Source organism: Thamnophis sirtalis, unplaced genomic scaffold (genome assembly GCF_051295495.1).
Source record: "Thamnophis sirtalis isolate CommonGarterSnake01/CBP01778 unplaced genomic scaffold, rThaSir2_p1.2 scaffold_12, whole genome shotgun sequence".
Lineage (NCBI taxonomy): Eukaryota > Metazoa > Chordata > Lepidosauria > Squamata > Natricidae > Thamnophis > Thamnophis sirtalis.
Genome location: NW_028261392.1, coordinates 32,051,147 through 32,072,485, shown reverse-complemented (window position 1 = coordinate 32,072,485; position 21,339 = coordinate 32,051,147). Strand labels below are relative to the sequence as shown.

Below are 21,339 nucleotides of genomic sequence, written 5' to 3'. Positions count from 1 at the left end.
CATTTCCTGGCCGACCGGATGGAGGAAAGCAGGACTTGGAGGGGAGAAAAAAGGTGGCGGGGCAAGAGATCTTCCTCCTCCTCCTCGGGAGAAGGAGCGGGGGATGGGTGGGCGGATTCGTGGGCTTCCCATCTCCGCCTCTCCCCTGCGCGATCCCGGCGGCAGGAAGGGAAGGGGCAGGCGGAGAGGAGGAGGAGGAGGGAGCTGCCTGCCTGCCTCCTATGCGAAGGGGAGGGGCGGGAGCTCTGGCTGCCGCCGCCGCCGGGTTGCCGAGGCTGAGCTGAGCCGAGCGGCAGCGCGGGGCCTTGGACACGTCGGACCGGGAACGGGCGGGGAAGAGGAGCCCGCAAAGGCGGCGGGGCCAGGCCGGCAGCTCTCCGCGAGCGCGGCCCGCCGCTGGCCAAAGAAAGGCAGGAAGGCGAGGGGAGAGCCACGAGCCCAGCTCTCGGCCGCCGCCGAGACAAAGAGCGAAGCCCGCCGCCGAAGGCAGCCCCGCTCCCTCGCCCCTCTCCTTTCCGCCGCCTCTTCCTCCTGCCCATCCGCGCCCCCCGCTGGGCCGGAGCCCGGAGAGACAGACCGGCAGGCGGGCAGGTAGGAAGGGAGGAAGGAGGGCAGCCGCCGAGGGACGGAGGGAGGAAGGGAGGGAAGAGCCGCCATAAAACTTGAAGCAGCTGCCGCCTCCGAGGAGTTGCGGGAAGCGCCTTCCGACTCCGGCCCAGCGAAAACCTCCGCCGGCCGCCTCCCGTCCCGTCGCCACCGGGCCTAGCTAAGGCGCCCGGGTAGGAAGAGACCCCTGGGCTCGGCTTCCCCGCCCTTTGCCTTCGGCTCGGCGGAGGGGGAAAGATCTGGGAGAATGGGCACACCGGGAGGGATATTGGCAGAAGGGTCGAAGCGCCTAAAACTAAAGGATGGTTCTGTGTGTGTGGGGGAGACCCAACCAAACCCAGAGTGGGGGGGGGGGAGAAAGGAGAGGACTCGTGTTCTTGGCCGGGGGGCGGGCAGGGAAAGGGTTATAGAGTGTTTCTCTCCCCTCCTTCCCCACAAGGGAGGGGTTTCGGGTGGGGATCTGAAAGAAAAGGGTGGGGAGATTTCTTGCAGAAAAATCCCTGGGTGGGAGGGAAGGGGCGGGGGTTTTAGTGGGTGGGAATTGCGAGGCAGGACCAGGTGGATTGGGACGAGACCCTCCGCGGGGTGGCAAGTAGGTAGGGGCCCATCTCCCTTTCCTCCTAGAGGATTTGTGGTCCGGGAAAAGTCCCTCTTCGTGCATAGTGTAGAAAGGGGATTGAAATCAAAGACGGGGACGATGGGCCCCTGAGTAATGATCTAAGGAAGTAGAGGGATAGGATGATGGATAAGGAAGACTGAAAGCCGGGAGTGTTTCTCCAGCCCAACCCTTCGGAAGTTAAGATGGAGTAGCTGTGGCTCCTTCTCTCTCTGAGTTTTTGTCAACTGCTGTTTTGTATCAGGGTGGGGAATAGAGATATCCTGGCCTGAAGTCGCTTCATAAAATGCATTGTGTCAAAGGAACTTCCTCTTCACATGCACAGTAATAAATATGAGCTACATTTCAGGAACCTCTGGAAAACCATCTAAACTTCTATAGACTACTATTTTCATTAATGTGTAGAGTTGCTTGCTGTTCTAATCCCTTGCATATTTCTTGTAAATCAGGTTTGTTGTATAAGAGTTTAATGGGATTAGGATAATTTTGACCCCTTTTTAATTTAGATTGAGTAGACTACATCGTTTAAAAAAAAAACAATAACCCAAAGTTGGGATTTTTGTTTTTAGTTGTATCCAGTCCACATCTCTCAACTTTTTTCAGACAGATTAGTATATGGAACAATATAAAATTAATCATATTAATAACAAGGCATCCTGTAATATTAAATGGAAAGATTCTATTAACCGGAATCTTCATACTGGTTAATATAAATATATATTATACAATACAATATAATGCTTTAATAATACAGCCCAAACCCAAATAAACTTTTACAACAATAGTGTAAAATTAAGTTCCACGTTACTCACAATAAGAAATGCTTGACAATAATAGGGCTTGCAGAGATTTTATTGAACAAAAGACAATATCTACATTTATGACTAACTGGAGACCTCTTATAGACTGTTTACATGAAAGAGAAAAATGCATTTATAATGTGATTTTGATGTTATAAAATATATAATAGAAAACGTCAAGTTTTTTGTAATCATTAAAGAAGAAATAATTAATATTGGCTGCAAAGGAAATTGGAAATTTCTGTTTCTTTTTATCTTTTTGTACTTTTTTCTTTTTGTTTTATTTATTCTGTACTAGTTTGTGTTACTTTTTATGTTCTCTTTAAACTTTATAAAATTTATATAGATAAACAATAGTATAAAATTAGTAAAGTATTGTATCATTATAGGATACATATAAACAAGATCAGCATTAAATTTTAGTTATCAGTCACTAGTCAATATCAAACCTAATCCAGATTCAATTCACGCAGTCATGAAAATTATGCCAATTATGTGCTATTGAATTGTTCTGTTCCGACAGAAATGAAGAAGTGTAAGTGCTCCAGGTGGCCTGGGAATTATATTTAAAGAGGTGGTTATAGTGTGGAACTTAATATGGAAATCTCTGAAAAAGATACAATATAATAAATTACACATAGCAGTCTTAATCCAGAAGAACAGATATGTTCCTTATATGGGATACTACTAAATCTGCTCTGTAATACTGTGGATACACAAACATCAAATCTTGGTTTTGGTAATGTTCTCAAAATCTGCTGGAGGATTTTCCAGGATGGAGAAATGATTCTTCTCATTGAAAAGTTTACTTGTTTTTATCCTTAATTTGCTGCCTTATTGCCATTTTACTTTGCTCAACATAAGGAGAGTAAAAAAGGTAGAAGAAATATGGAAACACAGCTGTTTCTATCTTCATTGAAAATTATCATAAAATATAGAGTGGTACATTTGTTAAGAAATTAATATTCTTCAATCAATAAATGACTATTGTTAATTATACAGCTGGTTACATCTTTTCCAGCCCATCCTCCAGCTCTAATGTTGGGTTTTGGGATCATTCAGGAAGCTGTAATACTGCTGTTAGTTTATATTATTTTGAGCACCATGTAGTTAGGATAGGAACCTAACTATCATATAAAAGCTACGTTAATGCTGTTACCTGAAATAAATGAATATCAGGCATTAGCTCACTACCTTGAGTATAAGAAATATTCAGAATGATCGTGGAATCAGAAGCATGTATATGGAGATTTTGATCCTGCAGAATACTTTTTAGCTGCATGTTGAACAATGATTATTTGATCAATGGAGATCACCATACACAAAATTCAGCTAGTTTTTCTGTGTAGGATGCATTCATTTTCTATCCAATTCAGGATTTTCCAATGTAAATGGCAAAAAGCTTGCTTATTCTGTAATACTCAGCATATCTATTGGTGTGTAATTACTAGAATCATCTCTGACTCCTTTTTAAAACATAATGGCATTCCCACAATCACCGAGAGTGCTATCTTGGGGCCCACCAATCTGCATTTGTCTTAATTAGCTCTTGTATAAATATAATGCAGCATGTCAAGTATACCTGTTAGATGTGGAGATTTGATGCATTTGCAACTATCGTATATACTTTATTTGGTATATACTAAAGTCATGGTATCTTTTGAGACCTTGCAGATAGAAAATTATATTATTAAATTCATTTGTGAATATATTTTTAAAGAGATGATACTACTACTTTAGGCATGAGATATTTATGTATTGCTTTGAAGACAGCCCCTATTGCAAGTCAGGCTAGAAACTGGGAGATTGTGTGTTCTAGTCCTGCCTTAGGCATTAAATCTAGGTGGGTGACTTTGGATACTCTCTCATCCAAACTCACTTCACACGGTTGTTGTTTTGGGGAGAGGGATAGAGAAAGGAGTATTATATATGTTTGCAACTTTGAATTATTTGTAAAAGCAATAGAGGTTGATAAACAAAATCTTAACAAGTAGTATAGCATTAAATGTTTCTAGCTGTGGCCAGGCATTCTGCCTAAACAGGATATTTAAATGGGTGTGAAGGACAAGTGATTGCAGATGCTGGCATCTTCCTTACTTCCTGATCTTGCCATGTTATTTATTTGTATTTATTTAGTTTGCCGAACATGTACAAGATAAGAGGTATAAGTATAAAGATGGACATGAACAAGGAAATGAGTACAAATAAACGGGGACAGTAGGAGAGGGACAATAGGCACGGTGGGATAAGTTGTGGGATATGTTTTCAGGTATGCCTGTTCGTTGCACTGACAGAGCATAAGAAGTTACTAAACTTTCTTCAAACCATCTAGCTGAACATGGCAAGATCAAGTACTAATGGGACGGACAAATGTGCATAAGGTGTGCATGGCCAAGTATGTCTTGTGCACATTTAATACCAAAACAATGTTTAGGGATACATTTGGAATTTGGAATGCTTAAGACACGGGTGTCAAACTCGGTGTGTAACATTGCCGTCCCATGATGTTTTGTGGCGTTTTTCCCATCGGTGGAGCTAAGGTGGGCGTGGCTTCTGCATGATGCATCTAGCCTGTGGGCCGCCATTTGACACCCCTGGCTTAGGATGAGGCACAACTGTAAATTTAGCATGCCAGATTTGTTACTCAATATTGTTTAGATAAACTTTATTGATGCATATGTTAGGATTTAGGCTTTATTAATAACTATAAAATGCTCCTATTATGTATTTTGTAGTAACTACATTGACTTCTGAAGATGTTCCATTGTTACTTTATGTAGATGTCAAATAAGTAATTTCATAGTTTTTTTCTAACTGGATCTTTTATTTTTGTGATTTACTTTTGATATTTAGTGTTTGATTATTCATTAGTTTTCTTTCTATTATTATATAGTGTTTCATTATACATTTGGAATATTTTTTTCTATTTTGAGTGAGGTCAATTGTTAATTCAATTTATAACTTCTATAAAAGAAAAAAAATAAGATTTTAAATCTTAAATATACACTTGTAAAGTCATAGCTGACAATACATACTAAACTGAACAGTTATTTATTAAAATGTAAAGCATCATTGTTATTTCAGTGCTGCAGTCGTGTTCCTTGCATTTTTGTTTCCCAGTAATTTTGAAAAAAGTATTCCCAGCTTTAGTTTTTTTCCAGGGTAAATTGTAGATATCTTATCATACTAGTTAAGCTTGCATGTTAAGTGAATCAGTTTCCTAAAGGTTTCTTCGTATCATAGGGCATTCTCAGTAGAGGAGATGAAGAGGTCACTCAGTTATTTACAAATGTCTATTAAATACAATTTATCATAATTACTTATATTACATAAATTATGTTACTGGTATCATTTTGCGTCACTGCTGTGATATCATTATGCAATTGAGTTTACTTACTTGAATCCATTTAGCTATTTGAATAATGTGGTTATTACTCAAGTGATGTAAATCTATAGAAAGTGACATAATTTATACAAATGACATCAATTACAATGGAAATTTGGTCTACTATGTACAAAGTCAATTGTAAAGCAAAATCTAGGTTTCACTGTTTAAAAAATTCCCTAGTCTGCCTGCTGTTTTTTTCCCAGCCAAAAAAAAAGTACCTATAATAATTGCAGACACATACCTTCCAAAGCAGCTGCCTACACTTTTTCAGAGATATGGCTGATTTAACTTGAGAAGAGTTATTATGGATGCTCCCAAATATTGTGAATGAGTCTTTTAAATATTTTATGCAACCCTTATGTCTAATTGTAGCACTTCTATTATATATTTTAAAAAGTATAGTTTGTTATTATTAATAGATGCTTCCAGTACCAGTGGTATAAGGCATGAAAATCTTTCATGTGGCCTTAATTTTACTTCCAGTGTTTTTACAGTTGATAAACCTGAAATATTTTAATGAAAAATCATGTATTTTTCTGATTAATGGGAAGTTAGGCAGGAAGTGACCTAGAATTAGGACTGTCGATGTTCCAGCAGGCAGCTGAAGCACATTAATACATTTTGTTCTCTTTGCCACCTACACTTGATTCATTTTGAAGGGTGACAGAAATAAATTATACAGCCGCAGACATCAGATACAGTATAATCAATCCGTATGCCTCCATTCTAAATAATTAAGGAAGTAATGACAGAGTTGAAATGGATTAAAAGGTATGCAGGGTTTGTTCCTGCTCAGATTCTTATTTAACAGGTAGAATACAATGGGTTATGTCCAGCAGTGTCTTTGCTTTCACTTCTTCACTAATTTCCTCAGACTTACTAAAGACTTGTACTGGAAACCTCTTTCTAGGGGTCGGGGAATTCCTTAGATGATGTTAGATACCACAAAAGGCTAAGTCAGCAGTCATAACAGAGGCAAGTATTCTTATGAACTACTTAAAAAAGAGGAAGCAAAATAACAAATGCCAATTTAAAATTTGGAAAGATGTTGGGCTTTTAAAACGTTCATGTTCTGCCGTTAGAGAAAGCAGTGAGATTTATTTAGTTTATATATAGCCACTCATCCACTCAAGGAACTTATCCATCCACCCAAGGAACCTGCTGTGGAAAACAGGAATCAGATAACAACTGTATAGATCCATTAAAAAGAAAATGGATCTACATAGTTGGTTTCTGATTTCTGTTTTCCAACAGAGTCACCTTATTAACTAGTATAACAACCAGACCCATACCAGAACCTGCATTAACTTCCAGGTGCCAATGTCTGGAGTGCTTCCTTTGTTCCACTGGGATTTTGATCCCCCAGATCAGAACAAAATCCCATCACCTGTCAGGGTGCAGTTGAGAATCCTGGAAGAAATAGATTATCTAGATCTGTTGCATTCATGTTTCAAGCCAGGACTTAATGCTGAGACAGCTTTCGTTGTGTTTGTTGATGACCTTTAGTGAGCCAAGATAAAGGCCGTGCATCCATCCTTGTGCTCCTTGATTTCAATACCATTGACCACATATACTTTTGAGCTGGCTCTGAGTGATGGAGATGGAAACATTCTTTTTTCAGCAGTTTTCTTCCTTTGTCCATAGCCATTTCCACTAAGCGTTTGGTAGGGGGGAGGATGATGGACATGTCTCAGTATGTACATATAACATCTTTGTTTTGTGAGATGCACTGAGTCCCGGTTTGCATTACTGAGTTGTCACTGCCTGTCTCTGTAGTGCTGCCTGGCCAATTAAATTCTTTAAGGGTTGGCGCACTATGTGCTCGGGAATACGTTTTCTCTGAGATATGGATAGCTGCACTCTGCAAGAGTGAGGGAGATTTGCTTTGTTCCATCTAGTCCAGGGGTGTCAAATGTGATTTCATTGAGGGCTGCATCAGGGCTGTGTCTGACCTCAGAGGACCAGGGGGCCTGGCTGGGGGGGGGGCTGACACGGGACCGCGCCTCCGCAGATATGGCTTTATACGTTATAAAAATAGGCGTACATTTCTGTGATTTTGTTTCTTAATACTTATTTGATCTACTTGATCACATAGGCTATAATAGCAGAATCCTGCAGGCCTGAAAGATAAAATATTTTACCTTTCCTCTCTTTTATAGTCTTCTGAGTCAAGGATGGCCTCCTGCAGCACTCTGGCAGCCAAAACGGGGTGTGTGGGGGTTGCACATGGCCCTCCTTTGCCCCATTTTTGGTAGCAGAGGCACCGTGGGCTGGTCATTTGCTATTTCCAGGCTGGCCCTATGGGCCAGGTCTAAGCACCCAGCCCACGGGCCATGAGTTTGACACTCCTGATCTATTCTGTCACATTTCCCTTTTGTATCTGCTATTGATCTTAATATAATTTATTTGATTGTTGTGAGCCATAGTCTTTGGGAGTAACGCTGCATATAGGTTTTTATTATGCTTTGTCGCATCTATCAGCTAGTGTTTAGACTGGATTTGTTGTTGGTTTTTTTCATTTATCAAGACTTTCTCGAGGACTTGGGATAGGTAGATGTTTGATGATAGTAGAGGTAGAGAGGCAGGATGTAAGCCCGTAATGGCGAACCCAAGGCATGTGTGCCCGAGATGGGACTCAGAGCCCTCTCTGTGGGCATGTGTGCCATCGCCAGCTGCTCTTCTGGTTTCCAGCTGGTCTTCACAGGCGCCAGAACGCTGGAAAACGGCCTGAAAGCAGCCAAAAACAGCTGAAAAATTGCCTGAAAACAGCTTCAAAATGGCCCAAAAAACAGCCAAAAAACAGGCTGTTTTCAAGCTGTTTGTCAGGCCAGTTTTGGGCCATTTTCAGACCAAAAACCGGCCTGAAACCACCCTGAAAACAACTAGAAAAATGCCCCCAAAATAGGCATCCGTGCACCAGCCAGCTGGTTTTTGGGTTTCCAGTGCTCCAGCGCACACACATGCACATGTGATCCAGTTTGGGCGCTCAGTGCCAAAAAGGTTCGCCATCCTGATGTAAGTGGTTTCAATTAAAGCTGTCTTTTGCAGTTAACTGGTGGGGATTTTGTCAACGCCCATAGTGTTTAAGAGGTGCTTCAGATGTTTGGGGATTGCTCCTGCCCTGCCTATTACTATTGCTATTATTTTTGTATTCTTTTGCAAAGGTTCTACTTCTGTTTGCAGAACTTTTTAATTATCCTGTCTCCAGGTACTGCCACATCCACTATCCAGACATTTTTTGTCCTTGTTATCAACAATTGTTAAGTCTGAATGTTGTGTGACAGATGCTTGCCTGTTTGAATTCAAAGGCCCAGAGCACTTTAGCTTCTTCATTTGCTATGACTTTGTCTGTTTTGGGGTCCCACCAATTCTTACTTACAGGCAAATGGTATTTCTTGCAGAAATTCCGTTGTTGCTACTTTGTCATGCCGATCTTTGTAATCAGTATGTGCAATCCTCTTGTAACAGCTAACTAGGTGGTCCACCATTTATTCAACTTTTTTGCAGAAACATTTACTGTCTGTTGCTCTCTTCTGGCTTTATATGTATTTGTACTTAAGACTTCTTATGCAGCCAGAAGGAGCCCCTCAATCTCATTATTCCATTGCTGCATCCAATATGATATTGACTTTCAGGTTAAGTAATTTTAAAATGGATATGCTCACTAAGATGTAGCTTTTAGCCAATTTTCTCTGTCCTGAGAAGCTTAACAAAAATAGTTATTATGGATGTCAGAGTACTGGTATTTTCCAGGGAATATAGTTTAGACCAGAAAGCAAACAAATAAACACAAAATCTTGAAAGAAGTGATGCTTCAGTCTACAGTTTGTCCTTAATTTATGACTGCAATAGGGACCAGAATTTTGGTGTAAGTTGTGATGGTTGTAGGTCGAGGCACCTACATGGCTGGACCCAATTTTTATGACAGTTTTTACAGTGGCTATTAAGCGTATCATGTAATTGTAGGTCTAAAACATGCAATTATTAAACAAAACACACAGCCATCAGTCTGCATTCATTCTCCCAAATCAGTGGAAAACAGGGAAAAACGTAGCAAATCATAGTCAAGTGACCATAGGACACTGCAAACAATTTTAAATGTAAGCTGATCAAGTGCAATCATGTAATTGTGTTGTGTGTTTGTGTGTGTGTGCCTGCTGCAGACATCAGCACAAGATAACTTTTTTTGACTTTTGTAATGAGCAAATATGCAAGACTTAACATTATACTGCTATAGTTTAGCATTATTCTTAAATAGTTTTAATAAGATAGGGAAAAGTGCTCATTCTTAATAAACACAGGCTTAAATATGTTTAAGTGGTGCATTTGTTATGTGGATTTTGGAAACGCAATGGAAATGAGAAGTCTTTTGGGCCGTTTCGTGATAACTGTTCCAACATTTACACATCTTTCTGTGTAAAGTACACAATACTCATCTAAAGTATTTTATGTTTCTGAAACTAAATGTGATGGGCCCTCTACAAACCTGTCTTCCATGTAGTTCCAAACAGTTTTACAAAATTTTTAGTATGCAGTTGAAGGGTTAAAAATAATTTTAGCCGCAAGATTGAGTTGCACAAATAACTGACTAAATAATTTTTTTCCTTCAACTATGTTTTTCCCCCCTGCTTTTGTTTAATACTACTGCGGGAGCTGCGTAGATACAACAACATTGAGTATTTATTAGCTTCTTAGGGTTGGAAATGGTGCTTCTTAAAAGGAAATTTCTTTGTTTTTCTAGTTTTAATAGTATTGAGCTTTATCCATAAAGAAGCAATCAAAACATCTTGTTATCTAACCTGTATAATTAGCTTTGATGGTGAACTGAAAAAAGAATGCTGAAATATATAATGAAGTAATTACCGTGTTTCCCCCCAAATAAGACAGGGTTTTATTTTATTTTTTGACTCACGAAATATGGCCTTGGGCTTCTTAAAGGGGAGGGCTTACTATTTTCTGGGGCAGGCGAGAAGCGAGGCACGGCTTTTACCTTTCCAGCTCCACCGCGTTCCTCGCCATTGTGCCCAGGGAAACCGCTGGTAAAAAACAAAAAACCTCTCGCGAGTTCTATCAAACTTCTTGAAGTCGTGAGAACGATTTCTTTTTTTTTACCAGGGGCTTCCCTGGACACAATGGTGAGGAACGTGATGGACCTGGAAAGGTAAGAGGCGCCTCGCAGCCCAACACCGCCCACCTTGCCCCAATGGTAAAGGCAGCCTGCCTGGTTCCCTTCCCTGTGGCCCCTTTAGTGAGGGATGGCAGGAGGGGAGAAGCAAGGTGTGCCTCTTACCTGTTGAGCCCCGTTGCGTTCCTCGTCCATTCGTCCAGTGAAGCCACTTGTAAAAAAACCCTCGCAAGTTGAACTCATGAGGTGTTTTTTTTACGAAAGGGCAAGGAATGCAACAGAGCTGTCAGTCTCCCGTAGCACTAAGACACGCGTCTCACTTCTCCCCCCACTGCTACCCCTCACTAAAGGGACACATCGGGGAAGGGAAATAGCCAGGCCGGCCATTATCATTGGGGCTTGGTGGGAGCTGTTCTTTTTGCGTGAGAGGGAATGGGGTTCGAGGGGCGTTGCTGGCCTGCCACCTCCTTCCCCAATGTAACAGCTGCATGGCTTCTTCCCTTCCTCAACGTCCCTTTAGCGAGGGGTGGGGGGAGAAGCGAGACCCACATCCTAGTGTGGAATAGGACTGTTCTCCTGCCCTTCGCCCACCTGTTTCGCCCCCAGGGTTTCTTCCCCAGTCATCCACCTCTTATCACTATGTCTCGGCTGTGAGGCACCTGGCTGTTTGTCCTTCTCTTCTGTCCCCAGCCCTTCCTCACGGGCCTTTGGGAGAGATACTCTTCACCCCGGCCTTTTGGGCTCAAGAGATAGTTAGCCACCAGCCAATCGGAGGAAGGGAAGGGAGAAAGAAGCACGGAGGAAGAAAGTGTTTTGTGTCGAGTTTCCAGTTGCCTCGGGTCCGAGCTAGAAAATCTAATAAAGCCTTTGCATTCCCCCCACCCCAAAATGCTGGGGAATAGCTAATAAATCCAACTCACAGGTTTTTTACAAGGGGCTTCAATGGATGGAAGGGCGAGGAACGCAGCGGAGCTGTCAGTCTGGTTGCACGCCTTACTTTTCTCTCCCCCTCCACCTGCCACCCCTCGTTAAAGGGGTGGCAGGGAAGGGAACCAGGCAGGCTGTCTTTACCATTGAGGTGGGGTGAGAGGTGTTGTGTTTTTTTGCACGAGAGGGAACATGCAGGAGGGGGTGATTCCATTGCTAACCTTCCACTCTTTTTGCGGCAGGCGGCAGGCCCTCTTTTTGCCCTGTAAGCTGTACTGATAGTGGTACAGTGGTAATGGTGGGGACCAGTTGCGCATGCGCTTAAATAGTTGGGGGCGGGCTTATTTTCAGGGGAGGGCTTATTATGGTGCATGCTCTGAAAAGCCGGATTGGGCTTATTAGCAGAGGGGTCTTATTTTCGGGAAAACATGGTATTAATAGGACTAAATCATACTTAAGATTATAAACGCATTCAGATATTTAGTTTTAACAGTCCTGCAATCCTTATATTATTTAAAATGCATTAGTCATAACTTTGCACTAAATATACTTTTGGTTAGAATCCAGAAACTATTTTTTGTATAGTCCCCCAATGGAACCATATAGATCCTTCAACTTTTTGGGAAGTTCTGTTATATATTCCTTGTGTGTGTGTGTTGTGGGGGGGCACAAGGTCAGTGTGATTAAAACTGAGATTCTCATTTGGATATGACTTTTGGGTCAAGATATTATTTGGAATATGATATTGGCTCAAGATACTATTTTCGCCCAGGGACTTGATTTCTCTGATTTTAATCGATGGTTTTGTTTAATTTTAAGTAGGATATTTTTCACCTGATGTCCTTCTGATAATGGGAGGTGAGCTACATGGCAACCCTTAATTAGTGTGCCATGGTTCTGGAAAGCCAATTAGATCCAGCTGCCCTACCTACAAAGTTACTCTCCCTTTTTTCAAGCCAGCAAGATGTTTAAACCAAATTATGGTTCCCAAATTCAAAAAGAGTTCTAACTGTGGCAGAACTTAATACCCTTCAATAACTGCTTGAAGGGAAGGGTTTTGATTTCATTCAACAAAAGGTGAAGGAGTTATTGAAACTTACTCATGTTTTGTTATATGGCACTTATTACAAAGATGTCCAGTTAGAATGAGTAACTATATGGTGCAGCACATCTCCAGTTGCTCCTGCTATCAATTGTATTTAGACAAAGTATGCATGCTCCAGGACCCACCAGTTGAATTGTTAATCATTTTATGGGACTGCGGAAGCATGCCTTCTCTAGTGCAGTCTCTATTTTTTGCAACAGTATCCCCCTGGAGATACATATGTCTCCCGTTCTCCTAGGGTTCCAGAAGAGGGGTTGGGATTAGGGTGTCTGTGGTGCCCCTTTGGTCTTTCTTTTATAGGAAATTTTGTTTTGAGTTCAGGCAACCATGTTTAATTTATGTATTGGACATACCGTAAGCCACCTAGAATGGAGCTTGACTGCCTTCACAAATCAAGTCAATCGATAAAAATTAACTTATCATGTCAAGTGATCAGGTGACCCATATTCATTTTAATTACTGTAAATAGAATCAACTGATGTGATTTTGTTTTCCTAAATGTGGCTAAGTTTTGGTTTACTCTCTGCAAAATCCTTTTTTTTATAATAATATAAACCTTATAATGATTTAGTTTTATTACAGTTTGGTTAATTTGTCTTTTTTCTTTTTATCAATAGCGATAATAAAGTATGCTGAGAACAGTGACTGAGTTTACTTAAACTCCTGCAGAGATGGCATATGATTGCTTTATTGTGGGAATTTCCATTATTGCAGACTGAACCTTTTCAGAAGCAATAGTTGAGAAAGTAACCATGTTATCTGAGGATAGGAATTTCCCAAACTTCCCAGAGACAGGAAGAAAGGAGGTGATTTATCTTTCTAGTTCCTTTGGGTTCTCAAAATTGGTGTATTTTTGAAAAAAAGAGCGGAGGGCTGCTAGAAGAAATAGAAAATGGGTAAATCCTATGGAACAAGCAGAAGTTTTTGTCCTTTTGGAGTTTACTAATAAATGTCATGTGCTACATGAGATCATTTTTATGAAGGAAGAACTATCATATTTCCATAAACCCTGGAGAGAAGAGTGGTTAGGATGTCTATACTTATTGCTGTTTGTTAGTAAATTATTACAACTATTCCAACCTGATTTTTTCCCGTAATTTTAGGATGGAAGTCATCATCATCATCACTATCAATGCTATTTGAGAATGAACAGAGGTTCTGGTTCCAATAATAGAAGAAAGTTAATTACAGTTGCTGTGACTTGATTTTCCTGCCTTTTCCATTTTTAGGTAGTAAAACAAGGGCTGTAATAAATAAATGCAATGATTTGATTTGATTTAAATTTGTGTGTTTGTGTATTTTTGCTGCAGTGATCCAAACCTGGTTGTTAGATTGGATGATGTATTATATAGGAATAAAAGTTCTAACATTACAGGAATGAACAGAAGACTGGCTATATTATTATCCTTAATATTCATCTGAAATAATGTTGAAAATGGCAACATTTTTGTCAACAGTTGTGCAACTTTGCCTTTTTTTTCTTCAAAAAAGCACCTGTACTTTAGAAACTCCTTTTGTTTTATGAACACAAGTACACTTTCCAGTGTAATATAAGTTTCCTCTAGGAGAGGAGTGTCAAACTCCATTTCATTAAGGGCTGCATCAGGATTGTGTTTGACCTTGGGGGGCATGGCCAGGGGGCGTGGCCAGCATGATGTCACTTGTGTCGGGGCAGCTCTGGTAGCCCGAGCACTCTGCCAGAGAAAACAGGCTCCCGAGCTCCATTTTTGACTGGGATGACCTCCTGCAACTCTCTGCCAGTGGAAATGGAGGTCAGGAGGGCCATGTGTGTTCCTCGTGAACTCTGTTTTTGCTGGCAGAGGCACTGCGGGCCAGTTCTTCACTGTTTCCAGGGCAGCCCCGCAGGCCAAATCTAAGCATCCCATGGGCCAGATCCATGGGAGTTTGACACCCCCGCTCCTAGGACAGTGATGGCGAACCTTTATTGGCTCGCATGCCAAAAGCATGGGGAGCGCAGGGGGGGTCATGCATGGGTGTGCCACACCCATAATGCTATGCGCACGACCACAGAGTGCATGCATGCACGACCAGCATTCCCCCATTTTTGGCGTGCTTTTTTTGCCCTCCCCAGGCTCCAGAGGCTTTATTGGAGCCTGAGGAGGGTAAAAACAGCCTCCCCCCCCCCCCGGAGGCTTCAGGAGCTTCCCTTAAGCCTCCAGAGCGCAAAAAACTGGTCCTACGGGCAAACCAGAAATTCAGGAACTGACTTCCAGTTTGCTCATAGGTCTGGTTTTAGCCCTCCGGAGCCTTCGGGGGCCTCCAGGAGGCTTCCCTGAAGGCTCTGGAGGGCAAAAAATGACCCTACGAGCCAACTGGAAGTGACTTCTGGTTTATCCATAGGGCCGTTTTTCGCAAGCCTCGCATGCCCTGACAAATGGCTCCGTGTTCTACCTGTGGCACGCATCACGGCCTTTGGGAGATCTCTCCTTCATTCCTTTGCCTCACCTTTTGAAGGCATCCTTTTTAATTACTTGTGAATTTTAGGGAGCAGAGTGCAAAAAACATTTGAAAACTAAACACTGGGCAAGTGATGGAAAGGACCACTGAGAGTGCAGATTAGCAGTTGCTTGGAAAGGCTGCTTTAAGACCATTTTTGTAAGATTTAATAGATTTTCTTGCTGCCTCAACCTCCCCATTTTGTTTTCTCTTTTCCTTTCTCCATTCTAGTTATATACATCTTTCATTCACTCCAAGCACTTTACACTCAGGTTTTTATGTGTTTTCCTTATATTTATATTTATGTTTGCTGTAGAAAGGAAATAGGGCTAATTATTTCGTTTGTTTTTTATCATATAGATTTCTAAAATGTATTCTATTGACATTGTTCATTAGTGTGTGAAATGGTCAATTTATACAGCGGTTATTTTGTGAAATGGTACATTGTTATGTAGCTAATGGTAATGGATTTATTATACCTGCACTTTGGTTGAAATGTGATTATGATTTTTCTTGATGAATATGAAAGCAAAGCAAAAGAAAGTCGGCCAAAATCAACAGATGATAATAACCACTATTTTCTACCACAAGGTAGAGTATTTAAAGTATAATAAATAATCAGAATTTTTAAATTTAAGACTAATTATAAAACCAGTTCTTATTTGCAAGTATAGTATAACATATATTAAAAGCTAAACAGGTTACATGAGTATTTCTCAATCTTGCCAACTTTAAGATATGTGGACTTCAACTACCAGTATTCTCCAGGCAGCATACTCTAGGACAGTGGTTCTCAACCTGTGGGTCGGGACCCGTTTGGGAGTCAAACGACCCTTTCACAGGGGTCACCTAAGATCATTGGAAAACACATATTTTTGAAAAAATACAGAAAACATAAAATAATTTTATGTTTGGGGGTCACCGAACATGAGGAACTGTATTAAAGGGTCGCGGCATTAGGAAGGTTGAGATCCACTGCTATAGGAGTTGATGCCCACACATTGTCAAGTTGTCATGGTTGAGAAACACTAGATGCATGGAGAAGAAAATCAAATTAGTTTATTCCATTAAAAAAACAATTTTTAAAGGATAAAAACTTACTGCACCCCTGTAAACATATGATTCTAGTCTCCTGATAAGCTTAATATATGTAACTTTTTCCTCAACATTAATGAAAATGAACTTTTGCTTTTGTTCTTGTGGAACTACATTGCATATTAATAATTCTTAGATCTAGTCATTCTGCATATAAAATAGTGCTTAAAATTGTCCTAGGGAATATATCAGTTCTGTTTTTAACTGCATGTCACAATTGTAGTAGTACACCTAATGTATTTTATGCAGTTATACATTCTGAAACAATTGTTTCAGCCCTAAGATTACGTAAAATGCTAAAAATTATAGGTCACTTGGCCTGAATAAGTGTAAAAACCAATTTAATAATTAAAATTAAGTTTAAAAAAATAATTTCCAGCCTTATTATCTGAAGGTTTTTTGCTGATCAACATGAGACACACATTTGAATATGAGTCTGAAAAGATTGCATGTAGGTAGTCGTCAGTGAATGTTCAGTGAATTTTTGAAGTGTTGATAGTGCTGCATGAGATTTAATGACCGTTCCTAATAGTTGAACCACCTCACCATCCCTGATCACATGAGTACCATTTTCAGTTTCTAAGAATTAAAGCTAAATGGGGAAACTGCCAGGAGGATTATTAATATGCAACCTAGTTCCTCAAGAACAAAGTCAAAAATGTTCAATTTGATTAAAGCTGAAGAAAAAGTTGTATATACTGTATTATGTATATCAGGAGAGTGGAATTACATCTCTTTACAGAAGTGCAATAAGATTTTATCATGTGACTTCTGGAGTTTGTGCCTGCACAGGGTTCACCTAACAGAAAATGGAACTGCCACAATTGCCATTGTAAGTCGGCATCATCATGTAGCATTGTGCTTTACAACCATGTTGCTTAGCAACAATCCCAATTATCATTGTAAAGCAAAGACTATCTGTAGTCAATCTCTTTATAATCGTATTTTTTTTTATTTAGATACTGTCAAATGTAACTAGTTTCTTTTAAAATAATCTTTGGTAGAAAGGATTTCCACTTAGAACTCTTTTAGCCTAAACTTAATCATATGTAATTTGATTGCCATGCCACTTAACTGATTTTTTGTCATGTAGAAAACTTTATCAAGGAATTCTTATCTGCCTTGGAAATTAGAAGTTCAAATCTTAGCCCATTGTATATCAGGAATAGAGATTTCTTCACTTGGTAAACTTTTATTTCTGTATTTTATTTATTAAAACACTTTGAATAGACATTTAAAGAATATGCAATTGCATAAAATAATCAAAACTATAATAAAACAGTGACAGATAATACAACAGGTGAAATGTATGTCTTAGTACAGGGATGGCTAACCTTTTTGGCCGCAAATGTCAAAAATGCAATGCGCATGCATCCTCCCCCACATGTGTGCATGACCCCCTGTGTTCCCCCCACCCCTGTGCATGTGCGTGCATCCCATGTGTGCTCCCCCACATGAGCATGCAACCCCTGCACATGTGTGTGTGTGACTCTCCGTGCTTGACTCCCTGTGCATACACATGCAACTCCCACACGTGTACCCCACACTTGTGTGCATCTCCCATATGTGCCCTGCACATGCACAGCAGAGACCCAAAAATCAGCTGGCAACCGGGAGGTGTGCACGCATGCGTAGCGGAACTGAGTTGGGGTGGCGGCTCACATGCCGGCAGAAAGGGATCTGTGTGCCATAGGTTCGACATCACAGTCTTAGTATGTTAGCTTTTTAACATATTTTAAACTGTTACTGTGTTTATTAATTTATATAGAGATTTCAAAGTAAAGTTGGCTTTGGATAATTTACATACTACTATTTCCATATGAAAAATGGCAATAGCACTTAGACTTATATACTGCTTCAGAGGCCTTTACAGCCCTCAAAACGTTTTACAGAATCAGCATATTGCCCCAACAATCTGGGTCCTCATTTTACCCACCTCGGAAGGATGGAAGGCTGAGTCAGCTTTGAGCCTGGTGAGATTCAAACTGCCAAATTGCACACAGACGGCAGTCAGCAGAAGTAGCCTGCAGTACTGCATTCTAACCACTGTGCCACCTTAGTATGTGTTATGTTTCCCCGAAAATAAGACCCAGTGTTTTGTTATATTAATTTTTGCTCCAAAAGACACATTAGAACTTATTTCCTGTTGGGTTTTATTTTCGGGGAAACATGGTACTACTGCCATGTACTTGCATCCAGGCACTCAAGAGGCCTTATAAATTGCCCTCTCTTCCTATGTTTCACCAAGATAACAACCTTGTGAGGTAGACAGATTAGTCTGATAGATAGATTAACTATAGTGAGCTTAATGTATTCACACAGAACAGTTTCAATGCCACATTATTAATCTTATAAAATGTGCAATAGACAAAATTCTTTGACTGTTGGAGCTAATTTTTCTCATGTTTTCAAAAAGATTGAACACTTTATGGGCTCCCTTCAGTATTATACATATTATTCCTAAACGTAAGGAAATGAAGGTGATTATGTCTGTACCATTCTGTACCAGTTGAGAATAACCAAATTTACCTTTAATGTGCAATATTAATAATATTTATTGTCTGTTTCTTGTCTGTTTTCATTCCCCTTTTCTCTCTACTTCCTTCTTCCTAAAATATAAAAATAATTTATTTTCAGAAAACTGTTTGACATTGTATCATTGACTAGTGATGGATCAGGTTTTCTTTCAACTCTCCTGAATATTCCTTTTTATATTTAAAATTCCATTTCTTTGCCTTTCTCAAACTGGAGCTATTTTTTAATGTAGTGTTGTTGGTAGAAAAGAATACTTCATGATTATATTACTTGCGTTATGTTTATGGCATTTAACAATTCTGTGTACTCCATCTGGCAAATTTCTTTTATGAGCAAGCATAACAAATGTCAAAACATGATATTTAATAAGCTATCTAGGAAGGGAGATAAACATGGCTGTACTGTGTTGGTTCCTGCAAATGATAACATCTGCCCAATCTTGCCTTGGAAGCTATTCAGGATCGACTGGTTAATACTTAGATGAAGATGTCAATAATATACCTGGCTGTAGTCAAGACTGAGAAGTTAAAAAAATACGATAAAATTCTAGGACCATTCAGAAAAATTAGGAAGGTTGGAAACAGTTCAATTTTATTAAGAATTTCGGATTTCTGTTCCAAAAACAAATGAATGTTAACCATTCATTTTTATTTGAGTTAAGGCCATACTAGCCAGCTAACCTTTCAGTTCTTGTAGGTAGACTTCAGCTTTCTGTCATGTTATTAGGTGAATCACATGGTGGTTAAATGAATTTGGCTTCCCCAGTTGACATTGCTTGTCAGCAACTAGCCAGGAAAATTGCAAATCATGATTACATGACTGCAGAACATTGCAACTGGTTGTAAATGTAAGCTGGTTGGCAAATACCTTAATTAGAATCATGTGGCAACAGGGATGGTGCAATTATTGTAAGTTGTGGGGTAGGGGGAGAAAAAACAACAGGTCAAGCCCAAGACAACACGTCCTGATTGTAATGGTACCCTTGTGACTAAGGGAAACAAGAAAGGTGTAAATGTGCACATTTGTTACAAAGTTATTTTTACTTCATATCTTTGAATGCTACCGAATGGGACAGCTGATAAGTGTGGTCTACCTATAATTTTATTTTGATGTGCACTTCATAATTAGTTGTGAATAGCAGCAATCTTAATCTCCTTACCATAGATCTTACACAATTTCTCTCAGCAATAAAGTGTATATTCCTTGTGTGCCCCTTACATTATTCATGTATGCATTGAACCTGATTAAATTTACTGCTACCACTTCCCATTGCTTTCAGTTTGAAATGAGGTTAGCTACTGGTAGCTGTTATAAAACTGTCTAGTTTGTTGTCACTGAAAATATCAGTTCCATATTGTCATATTCTTTTTTTTTCATAATAACTATCACGTTCTTTTATTTACTTATTTATTGAACAAATGTATATAGCCACCCAACTCACACATGGATGACTCCAGGCAGCTAACATTGAAAACCCACAACATAAAAGCCATATGACTGCACCCCTCCCATAGCTCTCATCATACCCTGTATTAATAGGATACGTGGTTTGAGAGTTTGCTATGGATACCGAATTACATTTTCTCTTGCTTCTTTGCATATCTCCTATTCTGCAGAGATTGAATAAATGTTTGAGTTTTAAATGGATGATTGTGCTGAAAAACAGATGTTGGATTGAAGGGAAAGTATAGGATTTGTGATATTTTCTACAGTTACAGATTACTATCTACGTTTATTGCTGTGTTATAAATAAAGATACCAAGTGAATGAAATAAGCCAGTGGTCACCCCTTTTGTCAGCAGTCCATTCCTTGATGTTTTGAATGTTTCCTCCTGAACAAATGCAACAGAAACTTATGATTGGGACCAAACATTTTCTTAGCTTTGTTCATAAAAATTGGTGGTGGGATGTGACCCTTTATGGGAAAGGAGTTAAAGCACAAAGAACATCTTGGTATTTAATGTGAAAGAGAATAGTAATGTGATATTATTTTGCATATGCTCATAAATAACATCAAGAAGAATAAATAAAAATAACAATTAATCTGACATTTTATAGAATACACCAAGATAATATTTTTTTCTTGAGAAGTGATTTTATATATGTATTAAACTGACTATTCTAATTCCCCTGCTCCATGGATTTTTGAGTGGATGCAAATAAATGAGGAATGATAGGAATTACACTGGATGTTCTAAAAACTCTTAAACCCATTGCATTAATCTTGAATGGATCTGAATTTGATTAGTAGGATCATTAAAATCAGTAGGGGTTTAGTTAGAATAATTTAAGTAATTGATTTCAGTCAGTGGACTCACTAAATATGGATTCTGTCCCATATTCTGCATTCTGTCTTGTAAGTAACTAATAGTAAGTTTTGTTTCAATCATTGATGTATACTTAAGTTTTATTTTATTTTATTTTTTTAAAGGAAAAAGAATTACAAAATAAAAAGGTACATATTTTTTCTCAAATAGCCAAGATTTGGAACTGCCAGAAAATGCAAATCGAGAAAATTGTTTTACGTTGGCTATGCTGTTCATATTATGCAGAATTGTTTGATTGCCACTTACAGTCCTTTTGGGTTAAAGTGGCATAAAAAAATCTAATAAGTAAGATTGGCTTGTTCTTGCTTCAATGCTGTTTAAAGATATGTTCTATTCCTTTTGCAAGAGATGAGATAAG

The 21,339-nt window shown here is 39.5% G+C and overlaps 1 protein-coding gene across 1 annotated transcript in view; it reads left to right on the top strand.

The window, feature by feature from the left end:
• The first annotated feature begins 249 nt into the window (after positions 1-249).
• NCK2 (NCK adaptor protein 2) overlaps positions 250-21,339 on the top strand; it is a 76,538-nt gene continuing 55,448 nt past the window's right edge. The window contains exon 1 of the mRNA XM_014064156.2: positions 250-591. The gene's annotated coding sequence lies outside the window, so the exon portion shown is untranslated. The remainder of the gene's footprint in view (positions 592-21,339) is intronic.